The sequence below is a fragment of the Elgaria multicarinata genome, chromosome 19, assembly GCF_023053635.1.
Source record: "Elgaria multicarinata webbii isolate HBS135686 ecotype San Diego chromosome 19, rElgMul1.1.pri, whole genome shotgun sequence".
In the NCBI taxonomy this organism is placed as follows: Eukaryota; Metazoa; Chordata; class Lepidosauria; order Squamata; family Anguidae; genus Elgaria; species Elgaria multicarinata.
In genome coordinates this window covers 1869490-1883182 of record NC_086189.1, presented here as the reverse complement: position 1 = coordinate 1883182, position 13693 = coordinate 1869490, and the positions used below count along the sequence as shown (strand labels likewise).

The 13693-nt window shown below is 46.5% G+C and overlaps 1 protein-coding gene across 1 annotated transcript in view; it reads right to left on the bottom strand.

Moving 5' to 3' along the window:
* The window catches only part of LOC134411235 (cholesterol 7-desaturase nvd-like), a 55954-nt gene that overhangs the window by 14942 nt on the left and 27319 nt on the right, over positions 1 to 13693 (bottom strand). The gene's annotated exons all lie outside the window — the stretch shown is intronic.

Below are 13693 nucleotides of genomic sequence, written 5' to 3'. Positions count from 1 at the left end.
ACAAGTGGGGTACCGCAGGGCTCAGTCCTGGGCCCAGTGCTCTTCAACATTTTTATTAATGATTTGGATGAGGAGGCGCAGGGAATGCTTATCAAATTTATAGATGACACAAAATTGGGTGAGATAGCTAATACCCTGGAAGACAGAAACAAACTTCAAAGTGTTCTTGATAGGCTGGAGTGCTGGGCTGAAAACAACAGGATGGAATTTAATAGGGATAAATGCCAAGTTTTACATCTAGGAAATAGAAACCAAATACACAGTTACAAGATGGGGGATACTTGGCTCAAACAAGAAGGATCTTGGAATTGTTGCAGATCACAAGCTGAATATGAGCCAACAGTGCAATATGGCTGCAAGAAAGGCAAATGCTATTTTGGGCTGCATTAATTGAAGTATAGCTTCCAAATTGCGTGAGGTACTGGTTCCTTTCTATTCTGCCCTGGTTAGGCCTCATCTAGAGTATTGCGTCCAGTTCTGGGCTCCACAATTCAAGAAGGATGCAGACAAGCTGGAGCGTGTTCAGAGGAGGGCAACCAGGATGATCAGGGGTCTGGAAACAAAGCCCTATGAAGAGAGACTGAAAGAACTGGGCATGTTTAGCCTGGAGAAGAGAAGATTGAGGGGAGACATGATATCACTCTTCAAATACTTAAAAGGTTGTCACACAGAGGAGGGCCAGGATCTCTTCTCAATCATCCCAGAGTGCAGGACACAGAATAACGGGCTCAAGTTACAGGAAGCTAGATTTCGTCTGGACATCAGGAAAAACTTCCTGACTGTTAGAGCAGTGCGACAATGGAACCAGTTACCTAGGGAGGTTGTGGTCTCTCCCACACTAGAGGCCTTCAAGAGGCAGCTGGACAACCATCTGTCAGGGATGCTTTAGGGTGGATTCCTGCATTGAGCAGGGGATTGGACTTGATGGCCTTATAGGTCCCTTCCAACTCTACTATTCTATGATTCGCTGAAGAGCTCTGGCGATTTCAGAGTTGGCAGGCAAGCTTTATCAGAATGGCCACACTACGACCTTTACGATTTAAAGGTTGCTCGGTCTCATGGCATCCACAGTCATAGTGCTCCACTGGGCAAGACTTTGAATGCAAACTCGGCAAGGGTGGTTTCTAAAAAATTTCAATGCTGACTGCAACGCTCACAGAACCAAGCTTACAGTATCGTGCCTGGATCCAGATCCAGCTGAGAGCCCCCTCCCTCCTGCTACCAACTGTCACTGCTGAACTTTGCAACTAAGAATCTAGCGCCTGAATTAGCTTCTTCTTTTTTCCTCTTCCCTCCCAATCCCCCTTCCTTTTGTGTCATGTTTTTTAGATTGTAAGCCTGTGGGCAGGGACTGTCTTAAGAAATATTTTTATCAGCTGCCTTGGGAGACTTTTTGGCCAACAGGCGGGATAAAAATGCTAAAATAAATAAAAATAAATAATATAAAGAACGACCTGCCGTGGTGGACGGATCTCAGCAACCTTTCTAAGGGCAATACCTGTCTCCAAAATTGCAGTGACGGATGCTTCTCTCAAGGGCTGGGGAGCGCATTGCGATCACCTCACGGCCCGGGGCATGTGGACAGAGATATACAAACAGCACCACATCAACTTCTTAGAACTCAGAGCAGTATTTATAGTCCTATGTTCCCTCAAGACGTACCTTTCGGGCCATCACGTCAGAGTCCTTACCGACAATACAGCTGTCCTCTGGTATTTGAACAAGGAGGAACTCATTTGCACTGCTTACCCTCAAGATTTTCAACTGGGCTATTCAGAGGAACATCCTTCTCTCAGCACTTCTCATTGCTGGCACAGACAATTGTCTCACAGACTCCCTCAGCAGAGTCCACCAGACCTCCCACGAGTGGGAGCTCAACCCTGCCGTGCTTCACTGATTTTTTCGATTACAGGGCAAACCACAATTAGACCTGTTTGCTATGAGCTGCAACAAGGTTTGTCCACAGTACTGCTCAAGGGCAGGAATCAGACATCAGTCTCTCAGGGATGCATTTCAACTACATTGGACTGGGACCCTGTTTTACCTGTTCCCTCCTTTTCCTCTAATCATTTGGTTGTTACAGAAGATAATCCAGGACCGAACAGACTGCGTACTGGTGACTCCATGGTGGCCTCGCCAGTATTGGTTCTCCCTGCTCAGGAAGATTGCACGTGACCACTTCCTTCAACTGCCAGTCATCCCAACTCTTCTGACCAGGGATCGAGGGAGCACCAGACATTTGGATCTTCAAACCCTCAAGCTTACAGCTTGGAGGAAACCTGCTACTCGGAGAGAGCGCATAAAGCTAAATGGGCAAAATTCTCCCAGTGTGCCTCCATTAACAGTTTCACACCTTCCGAGGCATCACTGAAAGACGTGCTGCTCTTTTTTTGTGTGCTCCCTTTATGAGAGAGGACTCAAATTGGCTTCCATTCAGGTTTATTTAGCCGCATCCCGTGGGCCTATACAGGGTTTGTCTATCTTCACTCACCCAGTTGTCTGACAATTCCTCAAGGGTCTACAGAATTTAGCACCTCCAGTGCACCCTCTCGCACCTTCATGGAGCTTGTCGGTGGTGCTGTAGGCGTTAACAATGAAGCCCTACGAAGCCCTCGCTACCATAGACATTAGGCTGCTCTCGTGGAAGGGAGCATTTCTAGTCACAATTCCTTGGCACGCAGGTCAGGAGAGCTGACCACCCTTCGCGTGGACACACCGTATCTCATCTTTCAGAAAGACAAAGTTGTGCTTCAACCGGACATATCTTTTTGACCTAAAGTCATTACAGAGTTTCATTTAAACGAAGACCTGGTTCTCCCAGCATTTTTTCCTGCCCCTTTGACATCACTGGAAACCAAGTTACACTCTTTAGATGTTTGAAGATCGCTTGTCTTTTACAAGGCAAGAATTGAACCCTTTAGGAAAACCAATAAGCTGTTCGTATGCTATGGAGAACTCCACAAGGGACAGCCAGTCTCTCTCCAATGCTTAGCAGCCTGGATTATTGATACCATCAAGCTTTCTTATGAATTGGCAGGTTTGCCTCTCAAAGCAGGCATCAGAGCACACTCAACCAGAGCTGTCTCCACGTCAACGGCCTTTCTGAGGGGTTATCTGCAAGGCGGCGACATGGCCACAATCTTCGACATCCACCTCGCGTTGCCGCCTCGACATTCAAGCAAGAGCTGACTGCAGCTTTGGCCGCACAGTCTTGTCTTCGGCGTTAGCATAGGACATCTCCACTTTCCCACCTCTGGTAAGTGAGCTAGTTAATTGCCTATATGTGTGATGCACAGAGACCACAATGAAGAAGAACAGGTTGCTGGTTGGCAACAGTGTAAAGAGAATGCTAGACCTTTGGTTTGATGATCCAACAAGGCTCTTCTTATGTTCTTCAGGTGGGAGAGGCTAAAAGAACAGTCACTTGCCCTAGGCAACCTTTGCACTCACAATTGTACATGTATGAACCCCCTGCATGTAAAAAGGCACATGAGATAGATCGTCTCTCTGCAACATGCTAGCTGTCATGTGCAGGCTGTGAAATGTGGCAGAGCCTGAACATGGATGCCATGTGCCCTCCCTCACCCCTGCAATCAGTATAGTTGATTGGCAAACACACATCATTACAACAACACCTCACACTAACCGCCACCATCAGAGGCTTGTTGAACATTCACGGCTGCCCAAGCAGAAGATTGAAGGAAGTCGATTCTTCCTCCCCTTTGGGCTTATGAAGGCCTAGAAAAGGTTCTGCATTGGCAGACAGGTAGGAAGAATGCAGGGCCAGGCCTCTGTAGAGTGCTCCTCCCTTGCATTGCAGTTGCTGTGGATTTCTTCCCCACCGGCACCAGCAGAGTGAGAGAGTGGCCACCTGAGGAGATGCAGGCCCCGTGGACAGGGCTGGGAAAGGTGAAGTCTGGCCATTCTTAGCTGTGCAAAGCCTCCATCCTGGTTAGCCAGCAAAACTAGGATTGACGGCTCAGACCAGCAAGATACCAGCAGCTGGGCAATACCAGATGGGATATGAAAGCTGCTCTAAAGGGTGACTTAAGGAGAAGTCCCAAGGAACGCAAAACAGGATTTCTGCCCACAGCAACAATTTGGATAAATGTCAGATTAAAACAAAAGAGATGCTGTTGCAAAATCAAAGTGAGGAAGGAGCTGCCACACCCACAAGGGGTTTTGGTTCTGGGCACTGCATGTGATCCCTAGCATGTGATAAGATGCTTCAAGTCAGGTTTTGGCAGCAAGAACCCCAGAATGTCAGGCAGCATAGCTTGTCAATTCATCCACAACCCTGGAAGGAGCGTCAAAGCTTGACACTTGCCCATCTGAGAGAGAAAGAGAGAGATTTGCCTGCAAGTTATTAAGCACAGCTTGCCTTGCCTGTTGCATATTTTGCTAGCTCTTATGGATCCTAAGCTAGCCTGCTCAATGCATTCAAGTCACCTCCTTCACATCTTCCCTGCCAGGCAGCAATTACTGCCTATTTCTAGCTGCTGCAGAAAGGCTGCATGTGCCACAAATGACAGCCCTTCTCTTAAGGCAAGTAGGAAGACTCACCAAGGTCACGGGCAGGCAGAAAAGCCACAGAAAGTGGGACTGGCTGCAGAAAAACATGTTGCTTACCAGGAACTGTGGTTCTTTGAGTGGTCCTCTGTGCATTCACACATATGGGCTCTGCGCCTGCATGGAGCCTCGATTCGGGAAACTTCAAAGATGAGGATTGTTCTGGCAGAAACCCTCCCCCACTGACCCACTGCACATGTCTATAGCGGGTTCCCGCCTTTCCCTTCAGTTCCCTGAGACTGGCAGGTTGGCCTCGAAAACCAAGGGGACATGGCACCGCGATGCCAGCACCGAAGAGAGGATGGTGGGTGGGTTGTGTGAATGCACAGATGACCACAGTTACAGGTAAGCAACGTGTTTTTCTTCTTCGTGGTCGCTGTGCATCACACATATGGGAGAACAGCAAGCCGACTTACCAGAGGTTAGTAGATGTCCAATTTCATGGAAGCAGTGCCGACAGAACTGCACAGCCAAAGCTGCAATCCTGCCTTAATCTAATGTCTAATCTGTACTGGGAAATGAAAGTGGATGGGTTGGCCCAGGTTGCAGCTGGACACCCTTTCCAAATGCTGTCGAAATGGCCGTGCCTCTCATCAAGAGAGTTTCGACACCTTCTGGCAAATCCAATTGTGCAATCTTATTTGCCAATCCAAGAATCTGTGATAAACTGGAGGTGTGATGAAACTGTGATGAAACTGTGATGAAACTGTGATGAAACTGTGATGAAACTGGAAACCATTCTGTTTCCTGACTTGGAGCTGAGCAGAAGCAGGGAAGAGCAGCTGGCCAAGCTGAAGTAGAAGCTAGAAAAGTAAGCCTGTTCCCAGAGCGAGTGAACAGAGAGCGAGCTAACAGGAAGAGCAAACAGGAGTTTGACAAGGGGAGTGTAGGGGAAGAGGAGACCAAGGTAAAGGGGGGAAGAGTAGCTTCAAGGAAATCCAGGAGGCTGCCAATTCAAAGAGGCCATGTGCTTGCCATGTGCTCCTGTGTGCTGAGTGAAGAAGAGAAGGGGTGGGTGTGGAGAGTTGCTGCAGGGCCTGAAGGGTGTGTGGCCTGATTGTTCTCAGCAATCAGTGGCCTGATTGCTGTTGGCCTCCCAGTGACCTCATTCTGTTTCCTGACTTGGAGCTGAGCAGAAGCAGGGAAGAGCAGCTGGCCCAGCTGAAGTAGAAGCTAGAAAAGTAAGCCAGTTCCAGAGAGCGAGTGAACAGGAAGAGCAAACAGGAGTTTGACAGGAGGAGTTCGGCAGGGGAGGTCAAAGGGGAGGCCTCTAAGAAAAAAAACAACCCCAAAAACACACACACACACAAAACCAACCAAAAAAATCTTATTCTCCCTTAAGACATAGAATCATAGAATCATAGAATAGCAGAGTTGGAAGGGGCCTACAAGGCCATCGAGTCCAACCCCCTGCTCAATGCAGGAATCCACCCTAAAGCATCCCTGACAGATGCTTGTCCAGCTGCCTCTTGGAGGTCTCTAGGGTGGGAGAGCCCACAACCTCCCTAGGTCACTAGTTTATTTATTTATTTATTTATTTTATTTATTACATTTTTATACCGCCCAATAGCCGAAGCTCTCTGGGCGGTTCACAGTTCCATTCTCGTACTGCTCTAACAGTCAGGAAGTTTTTCCTGATGTCCAGCCGGAATCTGGCTTCCTTTAACTTGAGCCCGTTATTCTGTGTCCTGCATTCTGGGAGGATCGAGAAGAGATCCTGGCCCTCCTCTGTGTGACAACCTTTTAAGTATTTGAAGTGTGCTATCATGTCTCCCCTCAATCTTCTCTTCTCCAGGCTAAACATGCCCATTTCTATCAGTCTTTCTTCATAGGGCTTTGTTTCCAGACCCCTGATCATCCTGGTTGCCCTTCTCTGAACACGCTCCAGCTTGTCTGCGTCCTTCTTGAATTGTGGAGCCCAGAACTGGACTCAATACTCTAGAAGAGGCCTAACCAGGGCCGAATAGAGAGGAACCAGTACCTCACGTGATTTGGAAGCTATACTTCTATTAATGCAGCCCAAAATAGCATTGGCTTTCTTGCAGCCATATCACACTGTTGGCTCATATTCAGCTTGCGATCTACTACAATTCCAAGATCCTTCTCGTTTGTAATATTGCTGAGCCAAGTATCCCCCATCTTGTAACTGTGCCTTTGGTTTCTATTTCCCAAATGTAGAACTTGACATTTATCACTATTAAATTTCATCCTGTTGTTTTCAGCCTAGCACTCCAGCCTATCAAGATCACTTTGAAGTTTGTTTCTGTCTTCCAGAGTATTAGCTATCCCACCCAATTTGGTGTCATCTGCAAATTTGATCAGCGTTCCCTGCACCTCCTCGTCCAAATCACTAATAAAAATGTTGAAGAGCACTGGGCTCAGGACTGAGCCCTGCGGCACCCCACTCGTTGCCTCTCCCCAGTTTGAGAAGGTTCCATTGATAAGTGCTCTTTGAGTCCGATTCTGTAGCCAACTGTGAATCCACCTAATAGTTGTTCCATCTAGCCCACTTTTAGCTAGTTTGTCAATCAGAATGTCATGTGGTACTTTGTCAAAAGCTTTGCTGAAGTCAAGATATATGAATTCCACAGCATTCCCACGGTCCACAAAGGAGGTTACCTTATCAAAAAATGAGATCAAATTTGTCTGACAGGACTTGTTCTTGACAAATCCATGTTGGCTTCTAGTGATCACCGTATTGATATCAAGGTGTTTACAGATTGTCTTCTTTATAATCTGCTCCAGAATTTTCCCAGGGATGGATGTCAGACTGACTGGTCTGTAGTTCCCAGGTTCCTCCTTTTTGCCCTTTTTGAAGATAGGGACAACGTTAGCACTCCTCCAGTCGTCCAGCACCTCACCCGTCTTCCATGATTTTGCAAAGATAATAGACAAAGGTTCTGAGAGTTCTTCCTCTAGCTCCTTCATTACTCTTGGATGCAGTTCATCGGGCCCTGGAGATTTGAACTCATTCAAGGAAATTAGGTGTTCTTTGACCATTTGTTTATCAATCTCAAACTGTAATCCTGCCCCCTCAACTTCTGCTTCACTTTTTCCAGGGGGGTCATAGACCCGCTTTTTGGAGAAGACAGAGGCAAAGTAGGAATTGAGCACTTCAGCCTTTTCTTTGTCGTCTGTTATCAATTTGCCATCCTCATTAAGCAGTTGAACCACCATTTCTTTCCTCTGTCTTTTACTACTCACATATCTGAAGAAAGCCTTTTTATTGCTTACTCCAGAACATTTGAGAACTACAAGTTCAATCGCAGCTTTTAAAGCTCAGCTAAAAACTTTTCTTTTTCCTAAAGCTTTTAAAACTTGATGTTGTTCTGACTTTATACTGTTAGTTTTACCCTACCCTGTGCCTGTTCACCCTACCCTGTGCCTGTTTGCATTCTCTTCCCCTCCTTATTGTTCTACTATGATTTTATTAGATTGTAAGCCTATGCGGCAGAGTCTTGCTATTTACTGTTTTACTCTGTACAGCACCATGTACATTGATGGTGCTATATAAATAAATAAATAATAATAATAATAATAATAATAATAATAATAATATTGCTTTTAGCATCCCTCGCTAATCTCAGCTCATTCTCAGCTTTAGCCTTCCTGACGCCATTTCGGCACTTCTGAGCCACTTGTCTGTACTCTTCTTTTGTAGCCTGGCCTTCCTTCCACTTCCTATATGTATCCTTTTTTGTTTTCAGGTCATCTCTAAGCTTTTTGTGGAGCCACATTGGTTTTCTCTGTTGTCTTCTCTCTTTTCTCCTTGTTGGAATTGTTTGTAACTGTGCCTTTAAAATTTCGTTTTTTAAATACTCCCACCCATCCTGCGCTCCTTTTCTCTTTAGGCTCATTTGCCATGGGACCTTACTTATCATAGTTCTGAGTTTATTAAAATCAGCTTTCCAAAAATCCAGAGTACGTGTATGGCTACACTCAACTTTTGTCTCCTTCATCATCAAGAATTCAAGTATGACGTGGTCACTTTCCCCGAGAGTTCCCGTGACTGCCACTTTATCCACTAAGTCATCCCTGTTGGTCAATATCAAGTCAAGGATTGCCGATCCTCTAGTTCCTTCCTCCACTTTCTGTAGGAGAAAGTTATCACCCACACATGTCAGGAATTTCTTGGAAGGGCCACTTTTGGCAGTATTTGGCTTTGTTCCTACATTGTTGCGGACACTATTTTGGGGCACTATTGGAGCTGTTCTCTGTACTGTGGTGCCTTGGCCGTCATCCATTGTTGCCTCGAGGTTTACGTCTCCCGCCCCATAAGATTCAGTTTAAAGCCCTCCTGATCAAGTTCTTCATGCTGTGGCCAACACATTCTTTCCAGCCCTTGTGAGGTGCAACCCATCCCTTGCCAGCAGTCCATGTTCCAAGTAATACTCATACAGTTGTGTACCTTCAGAGAAGACAGAACAAAGCAAAGGCAATTCCACTATAATCAAAAAGGAGAAAACAAAGCAGAAATAGACAATATGGATGGAAAGGAGTCCTTAGAGGTGGTGACCTGCAAAGGGTGTGCAATGTTCGTGTTTCTGCCTGAGCTCAACATGGCGTACACCTGCAACAAGTGCAAGCTGGTGGCACTTTTGGAAGAAAAAGTGAGAGGACTTGAGCGGCGAGTGTCCACCCTCCAAGGAATAAGAGAAGTCGAGGAGTTCTTAGACCGAACAGTGGAACTGCAACAGCAACAAGAAGCACAAGAGATTGAAGAGCAACAGCCAGCTGAAGCAGAAGTGGAGTATGCTGAGGGGAGGAAAACCAAAGAAGAGGAAACTCCCTGGAAAAGAGTTACAGTTAGGAGCAGAAGAACTAGAAGGCATTCTGCACTGGTGGAACCATTAGAGTTAAGCAACCACTTTCAGCTACTGGAGGATGAGACTGAAGGACAGTTTGCAGAGGAAGAGGTACAGGAGACACCGTGCAACAATGAACAAGAGGCAGAAGGTAGGTCGATCAAGAAGAAAAGAGTAATCGTTGTGGGAGACTCCCTGCTGCATGGGATTGAAACCCAAGTATGTCATGAAGACCCATGGACTCGCCAGGTGTGCTGTCTCCCTGGAGCACAGATTAGAGATGTGACTGAATACTCATCTAGAGTATTGCGTCCAGTTCTGGGCTCCACAATTCAAGAAGGACGCAGACAAGCTGGAGCGTGTTCAGAAGAGGGCAACCAGGATGATCAGAGGTCTAGAAACAAAGCCCTATGAAGAAAGACTGATAGAAATGGGCCCCAAAATAGTGTCTGCAACAAGGTAGGAACAAAGCCAGACTATAAAACACATGGTCTTCGATGTCTATATACTAATGCCCAGAGCATGGGAAACAAACAGAACGAACTTGAACTCTTATTACATGAAGGCAAATACGACTTGATAGGTATAACTGAAACTTGGTGGGATGACTCCCATGACTGGAATATAGCAATTGAAGGATATAACTTGTTCAAAAAGAGCAGAAGAAATAGAAAGGGAGACGGAGTTGCACTATATGTTAAAAATACCTATCCCTGCACAGAAATACAGGCGGATCAGACCGGGAGCCCCATCAAGAGCATCTGGATTAAAATAAATGGGGCAAGGAATAAAAAGAACATGATAATCGAAGTCTACTACCAACCACCCATTCAAGGAGAAGACGAGGATGAAACTTTTGAGAAACAAATTGCCAGTGTTTCAAGGAAGTGTGTTGTAGTAGTGATGGGGGACTTCAATTACCCTGATATCTGTTGGGAGACCAATACTGCCAAAAGTGGACCCTCCAAGAAATTCCTGACATGTGTGGGTGATAACTTTCTCCTATAGAAAGTGGAGGAAGGAACTAGAGGATCAGCAATCCTTGACTTGATATTGACCAATAGGGATGACTTAGTGGATAAAGTGGCAGTTACGGGAACTCGGGGAAAGTGACCACATCATACTTGAATTCTTGATTATGAAGGAGACCCCGATTAGATTGAATAAGATAAATAATCAGCACTCAGCAAATTGTTGGAGAGGTTGTGGGGAAAAAGGAACGTATTTACATATGTGGTGGGAATGCAAATATGTACAAAGATTATGGAAGATGGTGTTTCTTGAAATTGAAGAAATAGTGGGAATGAAAATAGAACAAACACCAAAAATTGCATTACTGTCACTATTTGAAGACTTAAAATGTGGAAAAGAAACTAAAGAACTAATATTGAGTTTGCTGACTGCAGCTTGATTGATGGTAGCTAGGAACTGGAAGATTCAGGGGGAATATTCTATTGAAGAATGGTATAAAGAAGTTTGGGATATAGCTATTAATAATAAATTGACTTGTAATACAAGGTGGAGGAAAGGTATAACGAAAATAAATGAGTTTGAAGGAATTTGGAAACAGTTCCTAATATTTGTGTTTTCTAAGGGAAGTGGGAAACCGCCAGTGGAAGAAAGTATGAGATTTTGGAAGCAGGAATAGATCCCGAGGTGGGGGGTGCACTTACATGTTAAGATTGACTATATTTGTTATGATAGGATAGGTTATAGCTAATATTTACGCAATATATATGTATTCAACATTTATTTAAAATGTATGTAGTATGTTGTGTTGTTTCTTTTTTGTATGATGTTTTAATTTCTGGTAAATAAAAAAAAAATTAAAAAATGAAGGAGACAAAAGTTGAGTGTAGCCATACACGTACTCTGGATTTTAGCAAAGCTGATTTTAATAAACTCAGAACTATGATAAGTAAGGTCCCGTGGCAAATGAGCCTAATGAGAAAAGGAGTGCAGGATGGGTGGGAGTATTTAAAAAATGAAATTTTAAAGGCACAGTTACAAACAATTCCAACAAGGAGAAAAGAGAGAAGACAACAGAGGAAACCAATGTGGCTCCACAAAAAGCTTATTGATGAACTGAAAACAAAAAGGGATACATATAGGAAGTGGAAGGAAGGCCAGGCTACAAAAGAATAGTACAGACAAGTGGCGCAGAAGTGCCGAAATTGCGTCAGGAAGGCTAAAGCTCAGAATGAGCTGAGATTAGCGAGGGATGCTAAAAGCAATAAAAAGGCTTTCTTCAGATATGTGTTTGGCTGGTGTGGGGAAAGAAGAACGGAGGCCGCGGGGTCTGCAGTCTCTCCCCTCACCTGTTGAACGTAAGCTGACCAGGTGCTCTGCCTTACTCCACAGGGACATCTGCAGCCTGCCAGAGGCAGCGCCTTGGTGACGTGCCTCGGCGACGCGCCGAGTGCGCCGCTGAGTGCGCACTTGGCGCCGCATAGAGGAGTTATCGTACTGCTGTGTACCTGCTTGCAGATCACCAACCAGCCAACCAGCAGCAATTTGTAAAAAACATTTTAATTACTTTTTAATATGTGCCTGGGGAGCTCTAGGGGATATGGGGATGCCCACATAACTGTGGTCACGGGTATGGTGCTAGAATGGAACAGGCCAGTTGAGGAGAAGAGGGGATAGATTCCTTACAGCTATCCCCTCTTCTGGTTCCTACCCCAACCAGATAGTTCCTGGCGGTCTTATGAGCTTGCTCCCGGGTCTGGTGCTGCTGCTGCTGAATGCCAGTTCAGTCCAAAACAAAATCTCCCTCGTCCATGATCTGATGGGGGCTGACCTGGTATGTATCACTGAGACCTGGGTGGGGGAACTGGGAGGGGTTGCTCTCACCCAGCTCTGCCCTCCTGGGTACTCGGTGCAGCACCAGCACAGACTCGAGGGCCAGGGAGGGTGGATTGACGTGATCTATAGGAATACAATCTCCCTCACTAGGCTTCCTGTTCATTCGAGTGCTGATCTGGAGTGTTTGTACTGTATGTTCGGTACTCGAGACAGATTAGGGATTCTGCTGGTGTACCGTCCACCCCGCTGCCCAACAGTCTCCCTGCCTGAGCTGACGGAGGTTGTCTCGGATCTGGTGTTGAGGACCCCCAGGATGGTGGTTCTGGGGATCTCAACTTCCATGCCGAGGCTCCTGTATCCGGGGCGGCTCAGGACTTCATGGCTGCCATGACAACCATGGGGCTGTCTCAACATGTCACTGGCCCAACGCATGTAAAAGGACACATGCTTGATCTGGTTTTCTCGACTGGACAGGAGGATGGTGATCTGGAAGTGGGGGAACTAACATCTATCCCCTTGTCATGGTCAGGTCAGATCACTTCCTATTGAAGTTTAGACTCTCGGTGGCCTTTCCCCTCTGCAAGGGTGGGGGGCCTATTAAAATGGTCCGCCCCCGGAGGCTAATGGACTCGGATGGATTCCAGAGGGCTCTGGGGGATTTTCCTGCTGATATGGCCGGTGCTCCTGTCGAAGCCCAGGTTGCTCTGTGGAATGCAGAGATCACTCGGGCGGTTGACATGATCGCGCCCAAGTGTTCTCTCCCTCTGAGCAGAGCCCAGTCAGCTCCTTAGTATACACCTGAGCTGAGGGCAATGAAGCAAGAGGGCAGACGGCTAGAACGCAGGTGGAGGAAAACTCGTGCTGGGTTAGAGCTCACTATCGAGCCTACTCTGTGGGGGTGAGGGTGGCAAAGAGGCAGTTCTTTTCCACCAGCATTGCATCTTCTCAGTGTCGTCCGGCGGAGCTTTTCTGAGTGGTTTGCGGCCTGTTACACTGGGCCAGGGCGTGAGTTAGTTGAACCCTCGGTAGCACGCTGTGACGAGTTTGCACGGCACTTTGAAGATAAAGTCACTCAGATTCGTCATGAATTGGACACCACACTTAATGCAGCTCCACTAGTAGAGGCGTTAAGAGCGCCGTCCGGCTCAGTTTTATTGGATGAGTTTCAGTTATTCCTTGAGAGAGGGAGTGGTGCCAGCCTCTTTAAAAGAGGCGGTAATTAGACCACTCCTGAAGAAGCCTAATCTGGACCTGGAGGATGTTAACAACTACAGGCCGGTGGCTAATATCCCCTTCCTGGGCAAGGTGCTTGAGCGGGTGGTTGCAGGACAACTCCAGGCACTCTTGAATGAAATGGATTATCTAGATCCACTTCAATTGGGTTTCAGGCCTGGTTTTGGAACGGAAACTGCCTTGGTCACCCTGTGGGATGACCTCTGTCGGGAGAGAGACAGGGGGAAAGCGACCCTGTTGGTTCTCCTGGACCTCTCAGCGGCCTTCGATACCATCGACCA